The following is a 9,516-nucleotide window of genomic DNA, read 5'->3' on the forward strand; positions in this document are numbered from 1 at the left end:
GAGAGAGAGAGTAAAGGGAAGTGGGCTGCCTCCCTGTGGGCTCTGGGGTCAGTGGGGACCTCAGTGGGGACCCCCAGCACTCTGGCACTGCCCTTTGCTCTGGCCCGAGCCACGGCGTGTTGAGGGCCTGCCCTTGGCCACACTTGCCAGGTAGGCGGTGTGGTCAGAGGAGAGGATCAGGGGCAGACATGCGATGCCATCTAGAGACACCCCCACCCTGCCTTGCTTCATCCTGTCCCACTCAGCCCACACTGTGGGCCACAGCACAGGGCTCTAAGGACATGACTGAGGGAAATCCGTGTTCAAACCCTGCCCCCACCGCTCACTAGGGCGATCCTGAGCCCTCATCCCACCAGCTCCATTTGCTTCACTGCCACGGGCGTGGGGAGAGGGGTGGGTCAGCTGAGCAGGGTTACTGTAAAGAACAGAGACACAGTCGGCACATATCACTGGCACGTTGTTTATTGGTTTCCACTGTCTCTCTCCGCCTGGAGTGGCAGCTCCCCTCAGGCAGGGACTGGGTCTGGCTCGCCGCTGTCCCCCAGCACCCGAGGGTGTCGCCTGGCCCGTCGGTGTGGCTCCCTCACTAGGTGTTGACTGAACGAATGGGTGGGATGACAGTAAACGATGTGGCTCCCTCTGCATTCTAAAATGTGCAGAGACACCCCCCACCCACCCCCAAACAAAACAAAACCAAACCTTGGAATTTCTGGTGTTGAGAAAGGAAGTGTTGGAAAGCAAGAAATAATCTCAAAGTCTGACACGTGTCTGTCAGTCTGTCAGGAAACGGAGGACATCAGGCAAGCTGGGCTTATCTAGACCCCGGGATGGACAGACATGCCTACGAGGGGCAGGCAGGTGAATCCATGCATGGGGTATGGGGAGGGGCCCAGCAGTCGGGGATGCCCCCCTCCCTCAAGCTGTCGGAGGCCAGGTGGAAAAGCGGGCGACAAGCTGAAGTGTCGAGAGAAGCTGGAAAGCCACTGGAAAAACAGTTCTCTTTCACAATGCAACCATGAGAGCGAGCAAAATCCTCCTGCGCCCACCAGGAGCGAGAGGCCCCTGCAGAAGCTCCCCCACCCCGCCCCTGGGGGTGGGGGATGGCTCATCTCTTTAGGCCTCTTTAGCGCCTGGAACACTAGCTGTTCATGGAGAGAAGGCCGGCTGGCGAGCTGGGCACGACGCCAGATCCAGGGGCCCGGGGCTCTTCTTGTTGGCGTGGCAGCCACGCTCCGATTTCCTTTCTCTGCGTGGCCGCCAGGCACTGGGCCTCCTGGACTTAGGGCAAGTCAGAGCCAGTCTGGGGGTGGGGGAGAGCACCTCCAGGCCCTGCACCCCTAGCCCGTGGCTGCCGCGTGCCTGGCGTATGTAAGTGATCAGTCCAGTCCGTATTCATTGAACAACCTTCTCTCCTGGGACTTTGAACTCTGAGCCTCATTTATAAAATGGACACAAGCATGTGGTCACCCTACCTCATGAGGGGTGTGGGGAGGGGACTTCAGTGAGAAGAAAGAGGTGGAAGGGGTTTTCTGGATCTCAAAAGTGCTTTACAAATGCAAGGTATTGTCACCCTTCTTGTCATGGTGATAAGCAGGACCGTCTGGCCAGAGCAGAAGGTGGGGGCCTGGGGTGCAAGAGAGCAGACAATTTACAGAGACTTCCCACAGGGGCCCGGGATGGCGGGCGACCACCAGGGCCCATGCGCAGAAGGGATGGTGCTCGGGGTTCCCAGTTGGGCTGGGCCATCGCAGCCCATGTGACCTCATCCCTAGCCCCCTGGCGTCCAGCTCCCTGGAGGCCCGGTCAGGGCAGGCCACCTCGCCCCACACAGATGGCCTCTGGCCGACCCCTCAAAGCCCGCCTGTGCTGTCCACAGAATAGAGAAACTATATAAATAACATAAATATTCTCTCATATATCTTAGCTATATAAATTATTCTCTTTTGCCCTAAAAGCTAGTTGTGTGAGGTAGACAAAATACCCTGTGCGTGCTTCCCTTAAAGCTGTGAAACGAGGGGCCGGTGGTCAGGCCGACCCCAGAGACAGCATCAGGGCTTAGGCAGACCCTCAGGGGCAACTGGGAGAGGAAAGGGGAGGGAGGAGCAAGGATAGACGTGGGCTGGACACGCTCCGGGGTTCCTCGGTGATCGCGGTGGCTGTGGTCCCTGCCTGCCCTTTGTTCTCTATGTGTGGGGAGACAGGAGGGGGCAGATGGCAGGCTGGCAGGTCGTGTCCAGCTCGGAGCCAGGTGGATGCAGAGCCGGGATCTCGGAGAGAGCAGCTGGCTGGGCGTCAGTGGTCTCCACATGGCAGGGGAGCGATGGATCCCGAGAACCTGCCCCTTCGCCCCTCTTCTCTCCACCAGGCCAGCTGCTTGGGTGGGCAAAGTCAGTCCAGGGAGGGAGCCTGGAGTCAGTCCGGCTTCTCACCAGAGCCTTTGCAGTCAGACCCTTCCAGCACGGAGGCTGTCCCTGCTTTTCCTTGCCCTCCGAGGTCCAGGGAGCTTGAAAGGGACCCAGCATCAGCTGACTCGGAAGTTTCCTGCTTCGGTGGAGGGTCAGCAACTCTGGGTTCAGAGCAAAAGGAAGTGGACGGAGGGGTGCGGCAGGGCCAGCAAGCGGCCAAGGGCTTCCGGAAGAAGGCTGAGTCCTCCTGGCTGGCACAGAGCCCTCTGGTCAAGCCCGCATCCTCAAGCAAGGTCTTCATCCTGAACAGGGGTGTGTGAGCGGCTTGGGGACCACAGCCTGGCATGCCTTCTGAGTATGGGCCCGGGCCTCCCTTCTCTCCCAAAGGAGCGCCTTGGTAGGGGGCCCTGGGAGGGCTCTAGGAGCAGAAGGAAGGGCAAACTCACTCCCATTCCTCAGGAAAGAGCCGCAGCGAGAACAAGTGAGGGGCCACCTGCCATCGGTGAAGAAGCCTCTGAGGAGCTCGGCCTTGTCCAGACCCAGCTTGGGCTGGAAGCATCCTTAGTCACCAGCCCCAAGAGCAGGAGGGGAAGTAGAGTCTCACCTCGTGGAGCACCAGTGCTGGACGAATGGCAGAGCCCACCCCAGCAGGCTCTCCATGGGGAAGGATAACGAGGGGCCCCTGTCTCCCTGTCCCTCTGGTGCCCAGACTGAGCCCCCCCTCCCCAGGGACCTGGCTCTCCTTCCATGTCTTCCCCCCATCGGTGGTCTTATGAAGCAACACCTGGGTGTGTGCCCACCACAGCCCCAGAGACACGTGGATGGCTCGGCACAAAGACCCGGGCTCCGGGGTGCATCTCTGACTTGGGTCCACTCAAGCCTGGACAGCGTTCCTTTCTCCCAAACACACCTCCCACCTCCTGACCTTTCTCCCTATTACCAGTCAGGTAAAGGCCCAGGGCAGTGAAGGGCAGTGGCCTCTGTGAGCTCAGTGCCATGGGAGGAGAGGCCGAGGGCTGGGTGGCCAAGCCCACCCCCAAGCATCCTGCTGGCTCCAGACCCTCCATCCCAAGAATCAACATGGCGGCAGCTCCCTCCCCTTTGTGGGCTCCCTCCTGGTCCGCTGCCCCTCTGCTCTCCCTCCCCAAGTTCTCAAGCAGGCTGGAGACCCTGGGGCTCAGGGCAGGTGAGTGTGAAGAGAGAGAAAGGGGGCAGCAGGACAGGAGTGGGAGCTGCACCCACGGGTGCCCTGGCCTGCACACGCACACCAAGGAGGGATGCCGCTGGAGGCCCTGGCAGGGTCCAGCGGGCCCACGGGGTGGCGGGCCTAGTGCTTGCAGGTGTACACGAGCTCCTCCTGCACACACTGCTGGCACTCCACGTAGCAGCACCACTGCACCTGGCAGTGGCAGGAGAAGGCAGCCAGGCGGCTCTGGGTGTCATAGCCGCGCCCACAGCACAGGCTGCTGCAGCTGGCCTCCCGGGAGCACACCCTGCCCGCCGTGCCTGGCGAGTACTTGCTGGGCCGGCAGAAACTGGGTGAATCCTCCATGTAGACCAGGTCCCCGGACCGGGGCACCAGGCCCTTGGTGGGGCTGCCCGGCCGCGTGGGGGCCCAAAGCTCCAGGCGACCCAGGGCCTCGTTGGTGGCGCTGGCCACCTTGGCAGCAGAGTCATAGCGCAGTTTCAGCAGCTGACCCGTCTCCCGGAATGGGGAGAGCTGCTTCCAGCAGGTGCGCACGGCACAGGAGCCTGACACGCCGTGGCACTTACACGTGGTCCTGAGGCCACTCTTCACAGCCTGCAGGGACAGAGATGGGGGTGAGGTCAGGGCTAGGGCCTGAAGGTCGTTCCAGGGTAAGAGCCCTGCCAGGGAGGGAGAGAACAGGATGGGACAGAGGTGCAAGGGGACAAATGACCAACGCCAGTCCACAGAGCACCACCGTCATCGTGCAGACTCGTGGTGGCACTTGGCTGCTAAGCCTGTCAGCAGTTCAAATCCACACAGTGGCTCCTAGGCAGACAGCCCTGGCCATCTTCCCAAGGCAGTTCTACTCTGTCACCTGTTACTTAGAGCCACTGAGGCAAAACTCAGCCCAATGGCACCTTGCACATCAGTTAGGGCAGTGGCAGCCCTGGTCCAACCTGAGAGCGTGGAGCAGATGGGATGGCAGCTCCTGCTCCTGCCCCAGGCACAGAGTTCTCGAGGCATCTACAACGATGTACGAGAGAACAGAGCAGCCTCTGTCCTGCCCAGATGTGAGGGTGCAGGAGGTGGGGTTCCCAGGCTCCCTGCTCTGCGGGTCTGGGCACTTACTGCCCTACAGTTCTCCCACTGGTGTGACTTGGCCTGCTCTGTCCTCCCAGCCGTAAAACACAAGAAACACGAAGCCTGAACTCCATCGAAGCTTTCAAGCCAGGTTGGCTTCTAGTCCCTTGGGGAAGACCCCGTTTTTAGAAATAGAGATCTCTCAGGGAACACATTCCCACCTCCCCATGGCCCCATCCCAAGCCTGCCTCCCACCTGCTGCCCAGTCATCCAGGTGCTAGGTCCCTTCGTGTGTGCGTGCGTGTGTGTGTGTGTGTGTGTGTGTGTGTGTGTAGCTGTTCACCTCCCATGGGCCCTGCTCCCCAGCTCAGCACCCCACCTGGGGAAGGCATGCACTCTGGGTGGCCCAAGGTGGAACGCTACTTGCCTTGATGCCCACGTGGGTGTTGTGGGCATCTGCTCGTGCCCGCAGGTCCTTGCTTCCTCGCTTGGGCCCCAGGAAGTTGCTCAGGAACTTGGTGCTGTACTTGAGGTTGTCCCCACACACGCCCCACTGCCAGGCCTGCCGGCTCTCCAGGCCCGGGGAGTCGTCGCAGGTGCAGCGCTCCATGCGCCCTGCACTGCAGGCCCGGGCCAGCGCGTGGGTGAGGGCGGCCGAGGACACCGCGTACAGGAAGGCGGTCTCCTTGAAACCTGGGCAGGTCCCGGTAGGGGGGTGGTGGAGAGGGTAAGGAGTCAGTTCAGAGACAGCAACAGCCAAGGAGGGGCCACCCGGCAAACCCCCCTGGGGAGTGAGTTTATATTCACGGAGGCGAGGGGGGCACCACCTCAGAAAAGGGGGTGGGAATGGTTGCATAAGTCAAACACGTTATTAGTGCCATGAAAGTGTCCCCGTCATGTTTACAACACTCCAAATCCCCAAAACCCAAGTCACTGCCTTTGAGTTGATGCCGACTCACAGCGACCCTAGAGGATAGGGTAGAATTGCCCCTGTGGGTTTCTGAGGGGGCAAATCTTTACAGGGGTAGAAAACCTCGCATTTCTCCCTGGGAGCGCCTAGTGGTTTCGAGCCATTGACCTTGCAGTTAGCAGCCCAACAAGTAACCACTATGCCACCAGGGCTGCTTTGCAATAGCACCAAAGACACATTCCTTTTCAACAAGAAGAATTGGCACGGGAAGCTCCATTTTTAAAACGAAAATGGAAAATGAACATGGACGTTGAGAATCTGGGTGGAAATTGAGACCTGGAGTGGGGCTTCCCAATTCACTGTGGCGTGTATGCCCCGCGGTGCCACACAGGTCAGGGGTTCCCAGGAAGGAAACTGAGGCTGCAGAAAGAAGAGATGGCCCCAGCAGGGGCAGGGCTGGGCTAACCCAGGTATCCCGACTCCCACTCATTGTGGGTGCCAGTTGGACCGAGACATTTCCGCAGACCATGATGGCGCTGTCGTTAAGTGTAGCCTGCTAACCACAAGGTCAGTGGTTCAAATCCACCAGTCCCTCCATGAGAGAAAATTGAGACTGCCTGCTCCCGTAAAGATGTACTACCTCGGTAACCCTCTATTGGGTCACAGTAAGTCGGAATTGACGGGGTGGCAGTGGGTTTGGCTTGATCTGGTTATTTGTGAGCACCAAACCCAGGCATGGCCTCCTCGGGGGCCCCCCTACCTCTCTTGAGCAGGCCGCTCCTGCCCTCCAGGCTGCAATTCCAGCGCTCGTTCCGGAACTGGAACTGGCACTCCAGCAGGCCGAGGTGCGCGGCGTCCCGCAGGGTCTCTGCCAGGCCTGGCTCACGCCGGCACATCTGCTTCTGTCGGCGGGAAAGCTTCAGCAGATCACACTGCTTCAGGTGGACACCCCCCTGCACGGGGGCTGGCGCAGTGCCCAGCCCCGGGAAGGGTGTTAGGACCTCCCGGCCGGTCAGGCTGTAGAGGGCGAGAGAAGAGATGCCACTTGAGGCGTGCCAGGGAAGATGAAGGGTGACAATCCTTGAGAACCTGGGGCAGGGGTGGTGTACAGGGCTTCTCAGAGGGCTCGACCACCCTGCACCCACCCCACAGACTGGGAAGCCACCACCTCGTGCCAAGCCTCAGCCCACATTTCCCAGACGCCTGGCTCCTCCCTTGACTCCATAGGCCTCCAAGGAGAGCGAGCCTCTGGGGTGCTTACGCAGGTTCCCAGGATCCACATTTGATCGACTTGAGTCCATTGATCTGGGGCGGGGCCTTGGAATCTGCACATTTACTGACTTGCCCGGGTGGCCCCCGATGACCGGGGACATTTAAGAAACACCACCGGTCGTCATACTGGCTGAGACAGGCCTCGCTAACAGAGAGGGCTGGGTGTAAATGCTGAGTCTCGGCTCTCTCTAGCTCCGCTTTCCCTTCTGTTCTGGTGCCACCCAAGTCGGCCCACTAACGTGGCTTGTTCCCACCCTTCTCGCGTGCATCAACCATCTGTCCGCTTGGTGCCAGGGACAATGAAAGAATCTGGGGGATACCTGGATGGATTGACGGATGGGTGGACAGATGGGTGGTGGATGGATGGATGGAAGAAGGCAAAGGAGCTCAATTTCAGTCAGACCATTAGCCCCAGAGTTCTGGTGACTCTAGCCACCAAAGTCCATGGCCTCTGGAGTCAGGCTGCCCTGTCCCTTAGCCCAGGTCTGTGGTGCCCTCACTGTGTGGCCTTGCTGCCGTGGGGTTTGCCTCTGGAAAGTGGGAAGAGTGGTCCTATTTGCCTCCAGGGGTCTCACCACGCAGTGCCTGAGGTCCTCTTGCTAGTGGGACTTCCTCAATACCCTTTCCGCTCTGGTGAGATGTTTTACTCTCTAACCTCGCCTCCCCCTTTGTCCGGATTAGGAAATGACGGTTCCCAAGGAGGCAGCTACATGATCCAAGGCAGCAAAGAGGGGACAAGAATCAGAGCTTGCTTTCCCTCTTCTCTGAAGCCTTCGCTGAGCTGGCCCCACTAGAACAGAGGGCTTGCTGCCCCTTCCCTGTCGGGGGAGCGCCCAACATTCTGAAGCCTCAGTTGGAGAGCGGGGTCCCTTTGGGAGACATGTCGGCCAGGGAGAAACAGCAGTGGTAGGACCAGGAGACAATGCTCAGAGTTCCTGCTTGGATGTGGTGCCTGTCACTCCTGCTCAGGTTCCGCCAAACCGGTGGCCAAGCCCTGAGTGGGCTGAGAAGCCCGGGTCCAGTGAGCATGGCCTTCCTGCTTGTAGCCACCTGCCTCAGCCAAGCCATCTGGCTGGACGCCACCCCCACTCTTGTCTGCCCCCGGAGCAGGAAGCCTCCGCTGAGGGTGTGGGACCTGGCCCAGCCCCAGGTGCACCCAGAAAGTGTCCCAGATTCCAAATCCATCAGGTGCAGCCAACCCAGTGGGTAGCATATCTCTGAAAGCGCTGGGTAGAGACAGATGCTATCGGGTCCTCCTGGCCCAGCGTGGCCCTGGGCTCCTCTCCCAGACAGGGTGAGGGCAGGGGCCCGTTAATCATTCATCTGGGGGCAAATGGGTAAATTTCCAGTCCACCAGGTCCACACCTAAGCCCCTCCCTGTCGCCTGGTGGGAAACCCTTAGAGCTTGACCCTTGGCAGGTCCTGAGAAGAACCCAATGTCAACTTGAGCTGAGAAGGCCCGACTGGGACAGGTTTCCCTCCTGTGTGGGCTGCAGGCAGCAAAGAAAGAGGCAGCCACCCAGTCCCTTAAAAGGCCCCTCTCTGCACCGGGGTGGGGGGCGCGGGGAGTTCTGCTCACACAGCGCTGGCGTTTCAGACACTGCCCTGGTAGTCCTGGATGGACAGATGGGAGAATGCGCTGAGAGGGATGGGATGGACAGGTGGGAGAACGAGCCGAGAGGGATGGGCTGGACAGGTGAGAGAATGTACCGAGAGGGATGGGATGGACAGGTGGGAGAACGAGTCGAGAGGGATGGGCTGGACAGGTGAGAGAATGTACCGAGAGGGATGGGCTGGGCAGGTGGGAGAACGAGCCGAGAGGGATGGGATGGACAGGTGGGAGAATGTACCGAGAGGGATGGGCTGGGCAGGTGGGAGAACGAGCCGAGAGGGATGGGATGGCCCATCAGGGTTTCCCTTTCTTCAAAGCTGCTCTCAAATGTCCTTTTAAGAACAGCAGCGCTGCTGCTGGGCAGGAGGAAAGCCCTGGGGCTCTGCCCCCCTAAAGGAAACCCTAGGGGGGCATCCTCAGTCTGTCATCGAAGGTTGCTGACCTCTAGACTCAACCCAAAGGCACCCAGTCACCACACCGCTGTATGCCATTCGTTACATTATAGCATGCATGCTCTGTGGTCCAGATTCAATTTCTGGTCAACTAAGCCTCACGGGCGGACACCCCCACCCCAGTCTGTCAGTGGAGCCTTGAACAAGTTTCCACAGAGCTTCCAAACTAAGATGGCCTAGGTGGAGAGGCCGGGCAATATTTTGAGCTATTTGTAAAGATCAGCCATCCGAAACCATGGAGCACAATGATCTAGTCTGTAACCAGTCATGGGGATGCCAGACGACTGAGCCGAGTTTTGTTCTGTTGGGCCGGAGGACAACAGCTGACAGCTACCGCTTTTTACTGCAAAAATACCCTCCCTCCTAAGTCCTGTAAGTGACCACTAGGGTAAAGTGACCAGATTGTAACATTGGTAAAGCGGGACACCAGTGGGACACCATTGATAAAACTCATCTCCTGGCGAAATAGCCACATGGCAGCCGAAAACCGTCTACCCTAGCTTGTCATGCATTCTTTCCAAAAATCGGGGCTTTTTAAAAACCCCACGGGATATGGGAAAAATTGTTCAAAAGCGGACGTCTGGTCGCCTAACACT

This window comes from Tenrec ecaudatus, chromosome 10 (assembly GCF_050624435.1).
Source record: "Tenrec ecaudatus isolate mTenEca1 chromosome 10, mTenEca1.hap1, whole genome shotgun sequence".
In the NCBI taxonomy this organism is placed as follows: Eukaryota; Metazoa; Chordata; class Mammalia; order Afrosoricida; family Tenrecidae; genus Tenrec; species Tenrec ecaudatus.